The following is a 19935-nucleotide window of genomic DNA, read 5'->3' as shown; positions in this document are numbered from 1 at the left end:
AACATGGCCCTGAAGGGTCACCCTGATACAAAACACAACACAACAGCCAAAACACAACACAACTTTTACAACACAACACAATTACAGCCACCCCACAACATGGCCCTGAAGGGTCACCCTGATACAAAACACAACACAACAGCCAAAACACAACACAACAGCTACAACACAACACAATACAAAAACAGCCACAACATAACCAACTTCCACATCCAGGTTGCACCAACTACAAGAAGAAGAGGAAGAAGAACTAGGAGGAGGGTACTACAATCAGGGAAACCTTTGTGTTAAAAAGTGAGTAAAAAAAATGCAAATTTTTTAGTGATTGTAGATATGCACTATCGTAAATTTTTTTTACTATGCTTACTGTTACCTTATACATAATAATTCCTGTTGTTCCCATCCGTCCAACGTTAGTTCTCTCTTTTAGGCTAGCTAGCTTGACTGCAGTCTTAAGTCTTACACCTCTTTAAAGTGAACACATGTATAAAGAAAATAAATTTGTCAATTAAGCATCCCCTAATTTATTCCCTTACTTTTATGTAATATTTTTCTGTCTCCAGTATCAATTCTAGATAATGGTGATATAAACACTTTAACAGGGCACCACTGTGTCAATGTAGGCACAATAGATAAAAATAAAAACAAGAACTTTTCTGAAAACCAAACAAAACAAGTTTTTCATGGTTTACTGTCAATACAGAACTTCAGCATTATAAGAAAATATGTGAACACCACAGCTGGCAATGTATAGGGAACACATTTTATTACTTTCTGTGACATTTATTTTTTTTGATTGTTTAATGGAATAAAGACATCCTTTTACTGAAGTCCTGTCCAGACAAAGCTGGGTTTGAGTGTATGCGATGAGCTTCTTGGTCATTTTTGGATCCTATCACAACAAGATGGCCGTGAAATTGACATTTTAATTCAGCTCCCAGTGGGTAAGTTTAAAGCTGCCCCCTGCGGCTTCTCCTTTATGATAACCCTATACGCATAACCGGCTTCACACTGTAATGTTGACACATTGTGTGCTACACAGTGTGGAAGACTCTGTATATGTACACATTTAGCAATATTATATGCTTACAGCATTATGAAATGATCTAATACTCTCAGTGTAAGGGCAAAGGCAAAGACAGACATGTTACCTCGCTCTGCTTCATTTTGTTTTGGAAAAAATACTGTTTTCATAGGATTAATCTTTGTTTTATTAAATGCTCCTTTGTTTATATAACCAACTATGTCATGATTATTGATGAAATCATGCTCTGCTACAGAAATCTGTTCATATTTAGCTTTGGCTTCATATTTCTATCCTAACAATCGATACAGTGCTATCGCTGATGACTACTCCTGTTTTTATCAATCATAGCTACATGGCTAGTCAAGCATTGATATTACACCTGAGGTTTTATTGATAAAATTAAAACATCAAATTACTGGATTTAGACCAGATTTGATTTTATATTATATCCAAATTGTCCATTGATATTAATCTACTGGCCTACTGTTTGAAACGCCAGTTTCTTTTTTTCTTGTGATTGATTGTGAACTGCTATAAATCTCCTCTTTATTAATTTTAACTGTTTCATTTTCCTGTTGTCTGCTTTTTTCTTGTGGATAATGTTAGAGTTAGAAACATATTCCGTAAAACCTGATGAACCCAAAGAACCATCACCTTTTAGCCAAAAAGTCTAACTTTCTGGTAGAGACATACTGTAGCAAGAATGAGGAATGACGCATGACTTTTGCACCATATGCAATTTTAACTGCATTGCCCGCAGGCTCCAACCACAGCGTCCAGAATTTCCTCTCTGGAGAAATGTCTTCTTTTAACCTCCAGATGGATGATTGACAGTCTACCTTTTGAGAGGTGCTCATCCCTTTAAGAGTGTATCTGGTAGGTGTGTGTGTCTCTGTTTGTCAGCTTACAGAACTGGGACAATACCTTCCTCAAAGGGTCTGCCCAGTCGTCGGAAACGTTGTCATCCTAAATATTCCTAACAGGTTGATAATAGTGATCTTGTTTTTTAATCGTTAAATCAAATAGAAGAGCTATATTTTCTGACGAAAAGTCAAGCAATCTCTGAGGTCCAGGATGTGTAGATGAATCTATGAGTAACACTAAGCTGATAAACATGTTTTTGTGAAATTAATATGATCTTTTTGCTTCTTTCTTGGCTGTGTGTACAATTGTTTGCTTTCTGTTTTATAGATATGGCTATTAAAAACCATCAGACAAATGGATTCCTCAGATTTCATATCAAGCTTGTTACATCTCAAGCTGTTGGGAAAAAAATTGTGTCAGGAAAAAGTAATTATGTTTTTATTTTAGATTTGAAACATAGAAAAGACACCCGTTAAAAAACATTGTTGACCTTTTTATTTTAAATCCAGTTCACAAGAAAATAACGCTGCCGAACTTCACAGAAACACCTAGAATACTTTTTATTTATGGCTTCCCATAGTGCCTTGTAAAGGTTTTCAAACCCTGTGAATTCTACCATATCTTAAAACATTTATATGTGTTTTTTTAGATTTTTTTTGCGTGTGTAAGAGCATCAAAAAGTAGCAAAAGAAATGTGATATGTGTTCTTTGCAAATAAAATCTGAAAAGTGTGGCCTCTATCTTCCCTTTGATACCCCCAATTTAAATTTCAGCGCTTAGGGATCACCACACGTAGTAGCTCTACTAGTAGGAAAGACGTAGTTTGGTGACTTGAGTATTCCAGATGGAGAATAAACATGCAATAATATGCTTCTCTAACCTGTAGCTACAGTGATGTCAGAGAGGGCGGTAAACTGACAACCCAATACAACCGCCTGTTACGGTAAAGAAAAGGTTTTCAGTTGAGGGATTAAGGATGTCACAGACTCCACAATTAAACTCACAAAGATCTACATTTACAGCAGGAGGACTATTACGGCAACTATTTGTTACACAAATCAGGAAGAATGGCATATAGAGAAGGGAAGCCATCAAATATTTCCTACAAACTAAACAGGGAACACAGCTTGTAGTGTTAAAGAAGATGTTCTGGTCAGATGACACCATTTTAAAATGAGGTGAACCCTAATTTTCAGCACGCTAGTCCTTCAGTAAAACAAAGTGTTGGCAGCATTATGCTGCAGTGATGCTTATATACAGCTACAACAAGGGAGGAGGTCAGAAAAAAACTGACATGACTAACTGAATATGTTAGATCCATCCATCCATCCATCCATCCATCCATCCATCCATCCATCCATCCATCCATCCATCCATCCATCCATCCATCCATCCATCCATCCATCTTATCTTATTATAATACAGGTAGTTTTGTGTTGGTAACATAGCAAAGTGTAAACCAGTGTTCAGAAGACTTGACTGTTTTACAAGCCTGGAAGTTTAAATGTGGTGCTTCATGTTTATTCAACCTATGCTTTTCCATAACTGCAGAGACATGTTGGATATTTTTCTTTTTGTGCTCAAACAAAAAAAAAGAAAATGTCCTCTTTCTTAAATGCCAATACTTTAAGAAGGACTTAAGAAAGCTAATAGTTCGTATCCAGCCCCCCCATCTAAGTGTAATGGTCCAATGATGGGAAAGTTATGACCCTGATTATATTAGTCCTCGGGCTGGTGCACTCGCTTTGTTCCTGACTTGTGAGATAAAGCTGAAGTGGCTGAGCCATACAGTTTGTGGAGAAATCCTCAGGGAAGCGTTGCCACATCAACAAGGGATTGCAGTTAAGAGAAAGGTTCAGATCCACTGGAAGCTGTTATAGTCCCTTCTTATGGTGGTTTTAAAAGAGCAGGCAAAGTTTATTAACAATTATTCTTAAACAAATAGACTACATAAGTCCAATATTTTTCAATTCCCTCAGATTCTATATCTTAGCATCACCCACCATCCTGCCTTTACCTTCACCATCAACTGCCCCCAGGTTCCATGTTTATTTTGTCTTTGTTTGTGTGACCACTTCAGTGATCCGTTACCCCTGCAAAGTTGCTGGTGTTAACACAGCTGAGGGGAATTACTCTGACTGTTGTTCCTGCCTCTTACCTGCATAGCTCCAGGCACTCTTTCATGCAGGAAGTTTTTGCTGTTCATGTTGGTTGTAGAGAGACCTTGCTATTATGCTACAAACACAGCCAGGGGTTACATAGTGGCTGCCACGCCTGCATGCTGTCACTACAGCCTGTCTTAGCTGTCAACCAAAACTGTTTTAACAACATGAGCTAACATTTAGTTTATACAGATTCAGGCATTAGAAGCTAGGATCTGTAAGACAAGGCAAAATAAAGAAAGTCTACAATTTAGTCTTAACCTAGGGTATTTACTCTTCAGAAATCAGAAAATGGAGATAGGCACCAGCACCCCTAGCAACCCCAGCAGTGATGAAGCATGACATGAAATGGAGAAATGGATGCACCTAAATCTTTGCACACCTAATGAGTGAATTGTCTGCTCACTCTTTTTTCCAAAAAAAGCTCAGGCACTCCTATCCGTATGTCATCAACATATGTCCTAACCTTTAGGAGAAGATCCCCACCTCACCCCCCGTGAACAATAGCTTCTGAGGAGGCTAAGGTCCTTTGGAGTGAGCAGGCCCCTGCTTAAAACCTTCTATGACTCTGTGGTGGCATCAGCCCTCCTCTACGCTGTCGTCTGAAGTGACTGAAGTGACGGAAGAAACTAGGAAGAAAAGCCACTTCTGTTTTAGGCTGCGCTCTGGACTCAGCAAAGGAAGTGGCTGAGAGGAGGGTGCTGTCCAAGCTTACATCCATCATGGACAACACCTTCCACAGATCTCAGTTTCCGTTGTTTTGTTCATCTCTTCAATCAGAGATACTTTCAGCTGATCAGCCTTTCTGATGGCTGACCAGCTAATCTTGACGGCCTTTGTCTGTCTTAATCCATTCATCATACAAAGCAGAAAGCTCATGTTCATGATCGATTTCCTGCTTTTCTTTTATCTGAATCAGCTTCACCCGATCTTTTATTAATGAGGTATTTCTTTGCTGAAGAACTAAGATCTTCTCATCTTTGAAACATAAAATGGCATTAAACCCTACAGTAACTCTGACACCATTGTAATGCTGGTGTTTTTATTAGCATTGTGTCTCTTCGCAGCTGCCTTACTTTAAAGAAGTTGTAAAATTTGATGTTTTCCTTTGTATTCAGGTTTTGGTGGTGGGGCCAGCTGCAATGGGGTCAGCTCAGAATCTAAAGCACAATTTTTCAAAGAGGGTCTGACTGCTACTCTTGGGGGGGTTCCAAAAACAGTTAAAAACCATTCCGTTGATTTTTTTTTTTTTTTTTACTTTTGGTAGTGACCTTTGACAAGTTGCACAGAAGATGGATTCTTAGGATTGTTTTGTTGAAATGTTGGATTTTTTGACTCTACTGGTTTTGGTTTCTGGATTTCTGTCTCTTGAGTGAAGGAAAATCTAACTTGAATCTAACTTGAATAAGGTAGAAGAGTTCAACTCACTGGATTTTTCAATGCAGAAGGAGGAGTTGTTAAATTCCCTTGTTGCCTGCTGAGGGTAGGCAGTCCCCACAGGTGAACATCTGCGGACAGACTCCATTTCTAAAATGTTTAGTTGTTCAATAACATGTTCCTTAGGGAGATGTATGATTGCATTTGTCTTTTCTCTTCAAATTTTTTTTTTTACAACAAGGCTACTGGGTATCGGGTATTACATGCTATACCTCTACATTGCAAAAATATTTTTTCTTCAGGTTACTTTTTTATTTTTATTTGCTTTATGGACCTGGTTTAGCTCCATATATATCTTCGAAAATGTTTTCAACATTAGTAACAATATAAAGAGAGAACATAATATATTTAGACAACATAGCTTCTTTACAAAAAAGATCTCTAATAATAGGAGGCGGGCTCATTGGTTTAATACAAAGCACACTTTAAAGAATTATTACTTTTAAGCATAACATTGTTTTATGAATAGCTTCACATTGTATGTTTTTTACATGAGTTAAAAGGAGAGCAAAGAAAACAAAAGCCTATAATATGTGCCCCTTTCTCCAAACAAAAAAATAAATGGTCTAATGTGTAATTTACAAGATAACTTCATGTCATACAGGCAGGTCATGTTTTGACAAAAAAAGAAGAGAGAAAAAAAAAAGAAATCAAAGTTACATTTATTTCCTATGATATATATTTTATTGCAGCTGACCGATTATATAGACTGTAGGCATGTCTCAACTATCCTGTCCATGGATGATGCTGAGAAACTAGTCCATGCATTTGTTACTTCAAGGATGGACTGTTGTAATTATTTACTGTCAGGAAGTTGACAAATTGTAGTTAAAAGCCTCCAGCTGATCCAAAAATGATACAGCTAGAGTTTTGTTCCTTATAGGGCACTTTACTCTCAATCTGCAGGTTTACTAGTGGTTCCAAGATGGACTCTATTTGCTAATTAGGTTACTTCTTTAGAAAACTGGTTATAGTTTTAACCATTTTAGGACCAAAACTACAGGGCCAGTTGGATTTATTTTTTATTTTATGGCCAAATAAAATGCTGCCTCCACGTTTTCCAAGATAAGCTGAACTTTCAATTAAATATCATTCAGAGTTCTTTAACTGACCTTGAATTGACCTTTAAGTTGATTGAATTTAAGTACCCCTGCATGTTGAACAATGCAGGAGGAACCAGTTCTGTCCGGCCATAACTTCTTTTTTCATAACACCCATTGTACCTTCACAGCTTTTCCTTCTAGCTCAGACATTCAGCCTAGCAACTCACTGCAGTCAGAATCAGGTGCATGAAATAATAAAATACATCATATAGTCAGACAGTGGATATGTGCAGATGTGTTTTCATGAGGTTTTAAAAAGCTAGTATAACAGAAAATGTATTACATTTATATTAGAATTTATAGGTTTATACTTATATACTGGTAGAAAAAATTGAGAATTTAGACTAAAGATAATAAAAAAATAAATGTTCATATGATTCAAAATAAATCAAATCCTTTCATCCGGACAAAACACTGGTTAGCTAGCTCATTTAAAACCTGTATATTTTTTCATCCTTTCATCTCTAAATAATTGGAATAAAGAGCTGATAGGAAAGAGAATCAAAATTAAGAATTAAAAATCAAAACCTGAATTGTTTAAATTAAATCAATTTGAACGATGATGGGCCACAAATGACCCAGACTTATGGGGATAGGAAGAATGTATTTTTATGACATGTTTGAAGGAGCCATCACATTTGTACAGCCTGCATTGACTTTGCTGTGATAAATCAGCCTACAAATGCAGTTTAAAATGATGTAGCCCTTCAAAAGCCAATAATATGGAACTATACGGTATGAGCAGTTTTGGAAGAAACATTTTAGATAATAAAAACTAACAGTATAGTAACTTTGGCTAGTTACATTGATTTTGCAGTAACTAAATAATGCTAAGTAAGTTAGTTACTAAGTAGGAATATAATATTTCGTCACACTTCTGATCAAAGTTGTCAAACTGAAATGGTTACAGACATTAACATTCAGCTGACTGCTAACACATTCCCTTTATAGTGCTAAATGTATCAAGAGTTGTAAAATCTCTGTTTATTTGAGCTACAGCTAGAAGGGGATCAGGGGACTCAGGATGTAAGTTTCAGCGGAAGAAGTGCAGCTTCCAAAATCATTGGTTTTTACATTTTTGTGGCAGATTTAGCCAACGTGAGTCACTCTCAGTTAATCATTACTTTGTGTTTTTATAAAAGTGACAGAATAACATTTATAAACATAAAAAACATTTGTAATCAAAAGTGTCTCCACATGTGCGGTTTATGTCCAATCACAGCCTGCATACTCTCTGTGATTTGAGGCAGTAGATTCCAGGTGGTTGACTGACAGCAGGGAGCTGGGTAATATCCATCAGTGGGGGTTTGTCAGCACTTCTGTGGGCTTTGTTGGTGGTTATGCAGGACAGCCAACAGCAATAAAGTCTCTTATGATGTGGAAGAAGTTGATTCAGGGCCTCTGTGCCAAGAGGAATCCAGATGTGACTCTTAAAGTCTGAATATGTCTCGCAAATACATATAATACTGTGCAGATAAGACCCATCAGCTCTTCTAATCTACAAATCTCTACACTTTAACTGATAGCAAAGGGAATGTCAACAGTTTAATAGATCTACTTTTTTACCCCAACAACAAACTAACACACAATACCCTACATCACCTTTAGCCACTCTCACTTTCCCTGCAGGGAGTTGCAGTGCAATAATAGAGCCACTTTCACAGATGGATCTTGAACTCTTAGGAAGGGGAAGTCTGGCCTCACAGTATTGCCCTACTGGCAGTTCTTGCTGCCCAGTCACAAACTGTAACTCTATAGCCTCATTGCCACGCTCCATATCCTCTCCATGACCTCAGGCCCAATTATACAGCTGACCCAAGCTTGATGATATAACCTTGGGTGTCTTTTGGGGTCTGCCGGTGCTCAGGAGGGGGACCTCCTGTCTGTCATGACATGTCAGCACTGTGCGTTAACCAGACACTTCCTATGAGTGGTCCCAGCGAGGGCTTGTGGCTCCCATGAAAGACCCTTTGCATTTCATCACACTACCTGAACAAGAAGTTCTTTTTCAACCTAAATAATATCAAACCAAAAGAGCTTAGTGTGTTTTTATTTCTATAAAAACTTCGTTTTCATACAGTTTTCACTTTAAAATGTATTTTTCGATCCTTTCTTCTTTTCTTCTCATATGTTTGTGCTCAAAATCACCAGTGTGTCTATTAAGGATGCCTGTTCACTTTCTTGCTAACACATGGCACATTAGCCCTTCAATAAAACAGGTTAATTGGGTTTCATTATGGCATTGTTGTAGATATTAGTATATTTTTATTTGGGAGAATTTCTTGTTATAGTATCATCTGAAAACCATTTAAACACCAAAAATATCCTTCCACCCCTTTATTACCACAAAGTACCCATCTTTTTTTCTTATTTTCATCTGGTAGAAGCACAGTGTCAAGTTCAAATCATCTAAAACCGGTAAACTGGGCATAAAAAGAGCTTACTGTTTTCTAATGCTTTCTATAGTCAGCAGATTCAAAAGAGCATCTTTTGTGTTATGACTGAACAGGAAATTCATATTGTTACCGTAACTAACTGGAAATGTGCAATCAACATATCATTAATATTTCCAAGAAATAGGGCATTTCTTAAGTAAAATGGGCTCCAACCCAAAATTAGATTGGTTTACAATTTAAAATGGTTGATATTTGTACATGAAATCAAAGCCCATCTTATTGTATCAATGAACTGTGTCAGAATGACCCATGCATGCTCAGCAGCTAATGCGCAGCAGAACTCAAATGTGACAGCTGGAGACAGCCACCACAACCCCCTTGACCCTGTGAGGATTAAAAGTTCTAAGAAATTGATGGCTGGACGGATGTTTTATATACTTAGAAAACTCTGGAAAGGCAGACAGTCTCTGTTAAAAATATCCATGATGGACAAAGAGTTGATTTACAATTCCATAGCAGACAACATTTAGCCAGAGGTAAAGGTTAATAGTGGGTTAGGTAAACATGTTGCTGTTTTCGCCTGCTCCATGCCAAAAGAAGGATTTTGAGCTTAGCAAAACATCCCAGGTTTAACCCAGGGTTTATTATGTCACATTGTTTGCTTACCTCTTACCAGTATACCTCACTGTAGTAAGCCAATTCAGTCCTTTGGTATCTAGAGGTACTGAGAATCCTTTGCAACATAAATTTTGTCAACCATCCAGGAGGGGTCAAATGGCAGCCTGCTGTATGCAGGCGAAAATCTCTTGCAACATAGACTGAAATATAAAGGTGAAACAGCAATGGATGTGATCAAATTAATTTAAGAAAAATATAACTCTACATGTAAAATGGAACATGGATAAAACAAAATACTCATAAAACAGTCAGTGCTTTCCTTCAATATATATGCTACATACATATGGCATGTTATGAGATTTTGGCCCTTAAAAATTCTTCAAAGTTACAGATTGTTTTTCTGTTTACCTAACCAACTTTATACATACATGTGTTCTTATAGAGAGGCTTAGACTGAGCTTTGAAGCCTCTGTAGGCTTTTACTACACAAGCAATCTGTTGCAGGCAGTCACAAGCTAAATGGTTTGTTTTCCAGACTTCACCCCCCACCTAGCTGATGGATCTATGGACAACTTACTGCTGTCATGCAGAAAGGTCTCTCTCTTTCCAGTAATGCCCAGTTGCACACAGGAATTGATTACATCTATTTTGCTCACTTGGTTTTTGATGAAAAGACGTTTATCTTAATCATCCTCTTAATTCTGGCAACAAATTGGAAAGCAGAGCTGTTTCTTGAATCAAACCAGACCATTTCAAGTTGTCCAAGTCTATTGTATGTTTTCTTTTTGGATTTGACTCTTTTGGCAAAAAGAACAGAACTTAAAAATCCATTAGGTAAAGAACGAACATAAAGGGAAACAACAGTTTAAACTAAGTTTAAAAAAACAACAACAGGGGAATCTGAAATTTTTTTTTCCAAAAATGCACAAAATCAATTTAAATTGTATTGATTTTTTGGACAAACTTGCTCTTTCACTTGATGTGAAAAGAGACATTCTCCTGTACGACTTTATATCATAATGGCTATCATTTACAATTGGACTATGGAACAAGCTCAATACCATAAAAAAAAGCATACTGGAGTGACGGTACATGTATTTTTGTTTTTGTTAAAAATAAGCCTTTCAGTTGATATTCATTTTACCAAACAAATACAGTGAAACAGAATAACGAGGATTGCCAACCCTCACTAAACTTGTCTTTTTTGAGATATTTTTTGATGCAGCTACATAAAAAAAAACGAAATGCATTATATTGAGCTGCATAAAAGGTAAAGTGACAGAAATGTGGACAGAACAAAAATGTTATGTCAGTGTTTCCCATTTTCAAAAGTAACAGGATATGTGCTTACTCTGAGTTTAACTGAACTTGTACTATAGATAAAATATTTTAAGTCCAAATTCAGTTGATGTGAAGATGTTATATGCAATTAACATAATTTACTGCATATTGTATTTCAAACAACCATTTCTAGCGGTTTTATTGTTGTTCCATCCATCCAATGCATACACTCATGCATGCCTCCACTATAGTCCGGTACCGATCTTCAAGTTTAAACATCAGTAAAGTTACCCCAAATTAGTATTTATTACAAACAAATGATAAACAAACCCATACTTTAAAAAAAGGGTATTTAGATTTTCAAACTTCTACTTTTTACTTCTACTTCCCATAACAGGAGGCTTTGCTGTGGTGTTAACAGCAGCTAACATGGAGGCCTGAATAGGCATCAAAAAATGATTTTTTTTTTTTTTACTTTTTTTTTTTAATATTTTAATATGACCTGTCCCACACTTTCCGAAAAAAAAGTTTTTGATTTAAAAGGATTTAAAAAAAGAACCTGAGAATTTGGTCTACAACTGACCTGTCCAGGTTCTAGAGTAGGGTTACCAATTTAAAAACAGAGGGGTCCAAATAAAGTAATTCAACAACTAGTAAAGGTCCGGAGACATATTTAATTATAATAATAATTATAATAATAGTTACTTTAAACAGCAAAACAGCATTTAACACTGAAAGAAAATAAGGTGTTTATGAATCCATACTATACATTGACTTTTTAAATAAAAAAATATAAGAGAAATAAACAATTTTTTTGCATTTTAACATCTAATGTGTTTTTTTGAAGTAGAGAACAACAATTATTCAGTTTCATATATAGACAATTTCCTGATTCAAATATTTTATAAAACACCTGAACTGACTGTTTTTATTTTTTTTATTTTTATTTTTTTATGGCCTAATGAGAGAAGTGGGCTTTATGCTACCCTGCAAGGCTTTAAAGCTGTGTTTGAATGATGGCAAAGTCCTTCTAAAGCACATATCAAGGTGCTCATTTGTAAGTCTGTATCAATATTTATTTTTGATTATGGTAGCGGTGGGGAATCCTGCTTCACAGCAGTAGGTTGAGCCAAACATAATCAAAATGTGCAGGGTCATCTTTTTGCACGCCATTTCACTTGTCTTTAACCAGTTTACTGCAGTTCCTCCAGCAGTCTACACTTTCTCTGCTCAACTTTTCTCGAAATTGTGGCACAGCAGCCAACCAGGGACTGGTTGTAGGCTATGTTTTTTTCACTTTAAATTGAATACAGAGAAGATAATGTTAAAAATGATCGTCTCTGTTAACACTACCCCCCCCCCGATATTAGAACAAAAAAAGACACAAGACACTCATCTTTTCTTAAAATAAGATTTTTAATATTACTTATTATCATAAAGATATATTTACACACTTTACAGAAATAGAAAATAAAAACACAAAGCTACGCATGAAAGGAAAAAAAATAAAATAAGTACTCCAAGAGCTAAAGCTTATCTTTTATAAATTAGAAACCAAAAGTTCAAATATGTACACAGTATTTCAACCATTTCTGATACACTTGTTTTATTTATTTATTCATGTCATTTATTTTTGCCCAGTTCAACATCAAAACAGAGACAGGGACTGTACATTTGGCCTGGTGAGTAATATGAGCACACACCATAAACAGAATATAACTTTAAGGAGTAATACATTGTCTTTCAAATGGTATCTGCTTGAGATCTAGTAACACTGTTGTGATAAGCATACAGACTGCATCTTCTCCTTAGATTGTTTTGAACGTGACTGACTGCTCTTGGACACAGCGGGTGCACGGATGGGGAATGTGTCGCCATCGAGGCAGGAGGGGCCTGTGCTATTCTGGGTGTAGGAAGTCTCATTTTGAGGCTCTGAGATAATGACTGATCATTGTCTTTCCTCATGGGAGTTGGAATCTAGTTATCTCTTGGATTGCCCAGCCAGTGGAAAAGTCTCTATTTGTTGGATTAAATATCAGCCACTCGATCCTGCAGACACCCACTTTGAAGGCCAACATGATACAGTTTGACAGGATAAGGGATTCAAAGAAGAAAATTGTGGAATGTGTAGCTCTGCTTCCATTTCTGTAGTAAATGAAAAATAGAAAAGGATTTTCATGTAGTAGGGAATTAAAGACAGAATACTTGAGAACAGAAGGACAAAAGCAAATGACCAAAACTTATTTTTGTGACTTTTGAGGGGCTTTTATTGTCCTTAACTACATCTGTCCCTTAGCTGACTTTTTAAAACCTGCTTTCTATCCATCTCTTTTATCCACCTGTACCACATATCTACATCTCATCCTTACACACTCCCTGCCAAATGCATTTGGACAAAAATAAATATGTATGGAACTGATAAAAAATTTTCTACCAGGAAAACATGCTAACAAGTGCATAGAAAACATTACTCAGGCCTTGTGATGGTCACAGAGAAGAGGAATAGGAGAGGGGAACATTGAGAGGATAGGAATCGTTTCTCTTGTGTAAGCCTTGCTGGAAAAGACCATTAAGGAAAATGGTTTTTGCTCTTCGAGCATAATGTATTGGTTTAGCGTTTCAGTTTTAGCCTGGACAAGCTTGTCCTGCTACACTACCAGGCCCATTAAACCTGATGTGCAGGGGAGGGCTGTGAGCTATGATCTACGAGAAAAGAATGCCTAAAAGCTTTCACGTGTCCACGACATATTGTGCTGCAGAATACTTTTCTATTTTGTTACATCCACAAAAGATACAGGTTTTCACACTGTATTTGAAAAAGTAAGCTTTGGACAACCAGCTAGACAAGAATCAGACAAAAGGAAATTGTCACAACACACTGGAAAACCATTCCGTAGCGGGAGACTCTTGTTTTCAGGGTGTATCTTTCCAGCAGCATTATTGAATTGCAAAAAGTGCAGCCTTGCAAACCCATACAGAGAAGTCTTTGAGCAAAGCCACATCTATTTTTTTTGGGACAGGTTGACTCCAGAAGCTTTGGATCTGTGGGATATTTGGCTTCAGTTAAGTTGAATTCTGCTTACAAGCAGAATCAGATTAAAAATGGGGTTCCTTACGTTAACATCGGTTTGCTCAGCTCTCTGGAGGGCAGCATGGCTGGTGCAGATGGTGAGGATACATTCATGAATAACAGTGCGAATACAGACGTTGCTCGGCTCAGTAACAATAACTTTTGAGATGGGGAGGGAAAGAAGGGGGATGTTGGCTCGAGCCCCTGTGTTATGACCCAGTCTATTTCCAGCCATCCCAACTCCTGCGGCTTTGGACCTTCATCCCCAGCTCATATCTTCCTATGTTCTTCCCCTAATTACACACAAGACCTCCTGAGCAAAGCCATCTCACTCTCGAGGAGCGTTCATGAAATCTACATCTCTGTCTGTGAGGGTATGAAAAAATAATGGCAGAACTGAAATTATTACACTTCACAGTGCCTGAAGATTTAATGCATTTTTAATCAAGGTAAGCTTGGCTGGGATACCACTGTGATGCTCTCCTAATAAAAGCTCCCCATTCTGGGGTTGAGAGATTCTGTGGTTTTATTTCAATATTTGCATGAGACATGGTGAGAGGGAAAAAGTGCTGGAAATCTACAACACCTCTCAAAAGTCCACACATCCCTGGTAACATGCTAAGGTTTTGTGAAGCAATAAAAAATTGGTTTTAATAAATCATATTAAAATTTCCTTCATCTTTATTGTGACATATATTGTGTGCAGTTAGTCTAGAATAACTAAACCAGAAGGAGGTTTTTTTTTTAAATCATCTGACTGCAATAGTGTGCACACCATAGGCTATTACTTAAAAAAAACACATTTTGGTTCCTTTTCAGCTTTTTTTAATTTAAGTTAAAATCTGACTGTGAATCTGACTGACCTGAAATAAAGTTTGGGTTTCTCTATCCAGATTTGTTGCTATTTCTTTAGCTGGACCTATGTTTTGCAGAGAGATTTCACAGATTGAAATTTTATTATATGAAAGGTTTTAGTCGCTGGATAAAAAAAAAAAATCAATGTCAACCTCAGTAATTAGAAAAAATAAGGGACAACGGTGATTTTAAAAAACTAGAAGTTTGTACCTTGTATAGATACAAGATAGAAACTGATTAAGGGTTCTACAAGGTTGCAGCTATTCTGAAGCAGCTGCAACAACATTTTACTTTCTTGTATTTTCCATATAGACAGAATGGGAAAAAATTGTGCACTTTTCTAAACACCATTCAGTTTGGACCCAAAACCTTCAGAGATGTGATTTTTTTTAATATCACAGTCAGTTAAAGATTAAAGTTAACAGAAAAAATCTACGTGACAAAAAAACGATTATAGTTTTGAATTTGCATGATACATGTTCGACATTCTGTCCTCACAAGAAGGCTCTGAACAAGAGATTTCCTTACAATCTGATTTGGAGAAAGTGTGCAAGACTTAGTAAGTTTTTCTAGTTCAAGACATGGTAACCTATGATTAAATAGGTCCTATTGAAGGACTCAAATGGCTGAAAAAGAACCAAACTGTGACACAAGAAAATACTAATTTAACAGGATTTGCTCTTTCTTCATTACTACGTTAATGAAACATTCTTGTTCTTTCATTTAAACTCTACCAGATATAGTAAAACTTTGCAGACGGTGAACATAGATGTTCACACTTTTTACACTTGCTGTAGGTTAATTAGATTATGTGCTTAAAATTGATTTAACTCATCTGCAGACAGCTAATGAAGTGAGATTTCTGCAAAAAGGTCAAGGTTTTGATATGTGATATGATTACAGCCGAACTCAGCAAGGGGGAGGTGGAATTATAAAAAAGGAGGGGGATGTATTTTCACTCTGAGCACTGACTTTATGTAGAGATCTGTCTAAGAAAGATTAAATTTAGAATTTAATAAGCATTATGATCAAAGCCACGACCACCTGTGCTGTGGAGGGGCTGGTTAGAAAGGCAACTGCACCCAACATAATGCATGGAGATCATAAAAAGAAGTGTATAACTCTCCAATAACATAATGATTAAATCAGAGTATATATATACAGGGAGAGTAAAGATACAGTATATGAAAATATGTTCATATGAGTTTTAATGTTTGCTTTGAGTAAATGCACATAACAGCCTGCTTTAGTACAAGCCTCTATCACAGCACCCTGAGAAAAAAGGAAACAAAACTATAACACAAAAGTTAACAGAAATATATGCCGGTATGATGGAAAGGCATAGCTTTATAATATTTTTTTTTTGTTTCAATGTACGACATCGTTCAAAGGGACAAATTGCCATATGCTGAATATTAAAGCAGCCGTAGCAATAGTGGTAGGCTGATCGCAGTGGATATTTAAGAAACGGAGCTGATGTTAGAGCTAATGCGATGTTCTCCTTGACAGTGCTGTCTGAAGTTGGATATCTGTTCGCCTAAATTTAACAATAAAAAGCATAAATGTGTCAGTGTATCGAGACTTAAAAAAAGAGGTAATGTGTTTCTCGGCTTTCTGACTTTTACGTTCCTCCGTTCCTGGCAGCATTGTGGAGAAGGTTGTTATTTGGCACTTCCTTAAAAGACGAGGCAGTCTGTCAACAGGAGCAAACGGCCACCGCCAGTTAACAGTCGTGAAGAGCTGCTGCGTTGGGGCAGCGGTGTGGTGAGAAGGCTAGGGGTCAGGTACAGGATCTGTGTTTAGAAGGGTAAGGGGACTACTTCAAGGTGGGACAAGTTACAGTAACCTTGAGCAAGCCTGTAAGCCCCCCTTCCCCAAATCCCAGAGGTCTCAACAAACTCAGAAACACCTAAACAGCTTTGGAATGAAGAATTTCCTAAACTAAGGAATGCTAAATTGCTTTTAATGTCATGTGCCTTTGTTTTAGTTTACTTTGCATGTGGACAAACTAACATTAAGATACAAAGCACCATAAATAATCATATTTAAGTGATAATCATGACTCCCCTCAACACTAAACATTCTGCTCCTTCTTTCAGCAGACATCCAGAGTATCACACCAAAAATAAGGTTGTTTCCTCTGCTCGACCAGCCCCCTCATCTGCTTGTTTAAGTAGCTACACAGCAATGAAATCAGTGACCAATGGGACTTTGGATCTGAGACATGCGAAAACCACGTCTTCAAGAAGTGACAGAAGCTTTAAGACTCTTGACGGGGCTCCCTCTCCACCACATGTCATGCAAAGAGTGTGAGACACTCAGAAAGATTGCTATGATTGGCCTCTAATAAGCAAATTGAAAACAAAAGACAGAGATATATCGGAAAGGAGGGAGTAAGATAAAGAGACAGAGAAATAGAGTCTGGTAGCTCAGGCTCAATACCCCCACCCCCTTTTCAATGCCCCCTCTATTCCTCCTGGAGCTGAGGGTGAGCGGCTTGTCCTGGTTTTTTTGTGGACAGAGTTGCTTGGAGAACCAGCAGGTGCTATGGACATCACTCTTCAGGCTGGGCAAGCATAGGCCCTTCATTGCAAGGCCCCCCAAGGCAAAGGAAGAGCATAGAAATCATAACCTGGGGGAGGGCGCTCAAAGCAATGCCTGTAACACATAGAAGCAAAAGACAGAAAACACAATTAGAAACTCTAGTCATCCCTAAAATGCATACAGTTCCCAATGCTTATAGTTATCAGTGTATAAAGAACCATTCAACAGTCTTGGGTCCGAAACTGTAAAGCCACTCTTTGAGATTTGTGTTTTCCTGTGTTATTTAAATTTGTTAATTCTAGAGACCCTTGCTGTCTTTTTGACCATATAGCTTTAGAGTAGAAGAGTTTAGATGGGGGCTGCACAGTGCAGCAATGGGTAACACCGTTGACTTGCTGCAAGAAAGTTCTGGGTTTTATTCCTAGCCCACGGTCTTTCTACATTGAGTTTGCATGTTCTGCTTGTGCATGCATGGGTTTTCTCCGGTACCCCGGCTTCCTCCCACAGTCCAAAAACATGACAGTTGGTTAAGTGGTATCTCTAAAATTCTCCTTAAGTGTGAGAGTGTGCCTTAATGGTTGTTTTTTTTTGTGCTGCCCTGCTATAGACTGGCTATCTATCCAGGGTGTACCCTGCCTCTCGCCCACTGATAGCTGGAGATTCCAGCACCCCTTCTGACCCCATCAGGGATAAGCGTGAAGGAAAATGGATGGATGGAGTTTAGAGATACTCCTTCTCCTTAATTATTTCATTTACTTTATGCAATTAACCAAAATCATTAGAATTCAAAAAGCCCCATGGCATGATACTACTACCATTGTGCCAGATAACTAGAAACCATGTTTTCAGATCTAAAAGCCTGATTTTTACTCTTCCAGTTGTTACTTATAACCATGACAATGCATCAATTTTTAATATTTGGACAACAAACAATGCACTTATAGCTTAGTCTGCATTAGATAATTAACTAATTATTTAAATCAGTGAGGGGATAACAGCCCCTTAATATAATACTTAAGAGGGAATAAGGTTGTTCCTTGGTTTGAGACACTCACCTTAAGTCTAAACATTCATATTGTGATTATGGCTAAACGGCTCATTTGTTTTTATTTTTATTTTATTTTTTTTTTTTTTTAATGGTCACAGAATTCCTTTCAACATCTTTAAACTGAATTAAAAATTTCTTTTCTTGTTTTTTTTAATCCACCAGAACTTGTACCATTATACTGGCCACAACTTAAGCACCCTGTTGCAAAAATATTCAGACTTGTTAATTGTTTACATCAGTACTTGTTTTGTGCCACAAAATTACAAGTAGCAGTGAATAATATATACTATAAATACAAAATAAAGGAAAATCATTAGTTTATAGTATATCTCAATAAAATTGCATGTATTTAAATTGCACTCAAATGTACTGTCTGCTGGTTTTAGACAAAGCATCATGTTGTTTCTAATGTTATCTTACACATCTAGAAGACTACCTCAGACATGTCCCAAACATATTTAACAGTTTTTACTGGGAATAACAGCAGGGAGTAAGAAAAACATTCATACATCATGCTGTGAAACACAAGCCTGTCAATGTAATAAACTCTAGAGGCAGGATCATAAACAGAAATCTTTTATGTTCAGTTGTATTTTATCTCTTTTCGCTGATATGACCCTTTTATTCTTTCAAGGTAAAATTTTTTTGGCGATATGTAATGCTGCATAAAAACAATCTTTTACATACCTCCACCCAGCTGTGTTTTCCTTTGTTGCTTTTTGTGCTTTTAGATCTATGATAAGGAGTAGGCTTACTACATCACATAGTGAACTACTCAAAAGAGTCATTCATTCAAGAGTCATTCATACTAGAGGCCGCTCGGAGTTTCTTTAAGTTTGTTATACCCTTTTGTCTCATACACTGTCTCTGGGATATTTTAAGAGCCAAGAGATGGTTTAATTTGAGTCTACTTAGATGCTCAAAGAGGCTGACCCAGGTCACAATCTTTCTTCTTGGAGCTGCTCACATCTGGAAAGTGTAATGATGAAAAATCAAACTTTGCCTCATGTGTCAAAGAGAATAAAAGATGAGCTGGATTTGACTCCAAAATAGGGGGATGCTGCTAAATAGCACAAGGCAGGAGGATGGACATAGTCAGAGGAAATCATTGTTTTTTATCATCATATAAACAGTGTCGTAATAATGTTTAGGTCAGGAACGGCACAGTTCTGTCTCTGTACGACGTATCCGCTGAAGTCTTGCTTTGATCAAGCAAACTGCATCTACGGCTGTTCCCAGAGGCAGTACTTTTCCCACCATCGGCAGAAATCGAAGAGGAAAAGAAGAAAGGCATGAGGAAGAACAGAGCCTTTTAAGTTGATGTTAAAGGAAAGGAGGACAAATTCATGCTAGCCGTCTGGCTGTTTGACAACTTTATATTCTCAGTATGCATTCTTTACTATCCAGAGGGCCACTTATTTTCTCTTGGCTTAATTTAACATAGCCTTTATATATATATATATATATATATATATATATATATATATATATATATATATATATATATATATATATATATATATATATATA

At 37.0% G+C, this 19935-nt stretch overlaps 1 protein-coding gene across 1 annotated transcript in view; it reads right to left on the bottom strand.

Moving 5' to 3' along the window:
- Positions 1 to 12319: 12319 nt before the first annotated feature.
- Positions 12320 to 19935, bottom strand: part of apln (apelin) — a 30121-nt gene continuing 22505 nt past the window's right edge. Inside the window, exon 3 of the mRNA XM_015388947.1 lies at positions 12320 to 17471. The gene's annotated coding sequence lies outside the window, so the exon portion shown is untranslated. The remainder of the gene's footprint in view (positions 17472 to 19935) is intronic.

This window comes from Cyprinodon variegatus, unplaced genomic scaffold, assembly GCF_000732505.1.
Source record: "Cyprinodon variegatus isolate N-32 unplaced genomic scaffold, C_variegatus-1.0 Scaffold19, whole genome shotgun sequence".
Classification (NCBI taxonomy): domain Eukaryota; kingdom Metazoa; phylum Chordata; class Actinopteri; order Cyprinodontiformes; family Cyprinodontidae; genus Cyprinodon; species Cyprinodon variegatus.
This window is presented reverse-complemented; position numbering and strand designations above follow the sequence as displayed.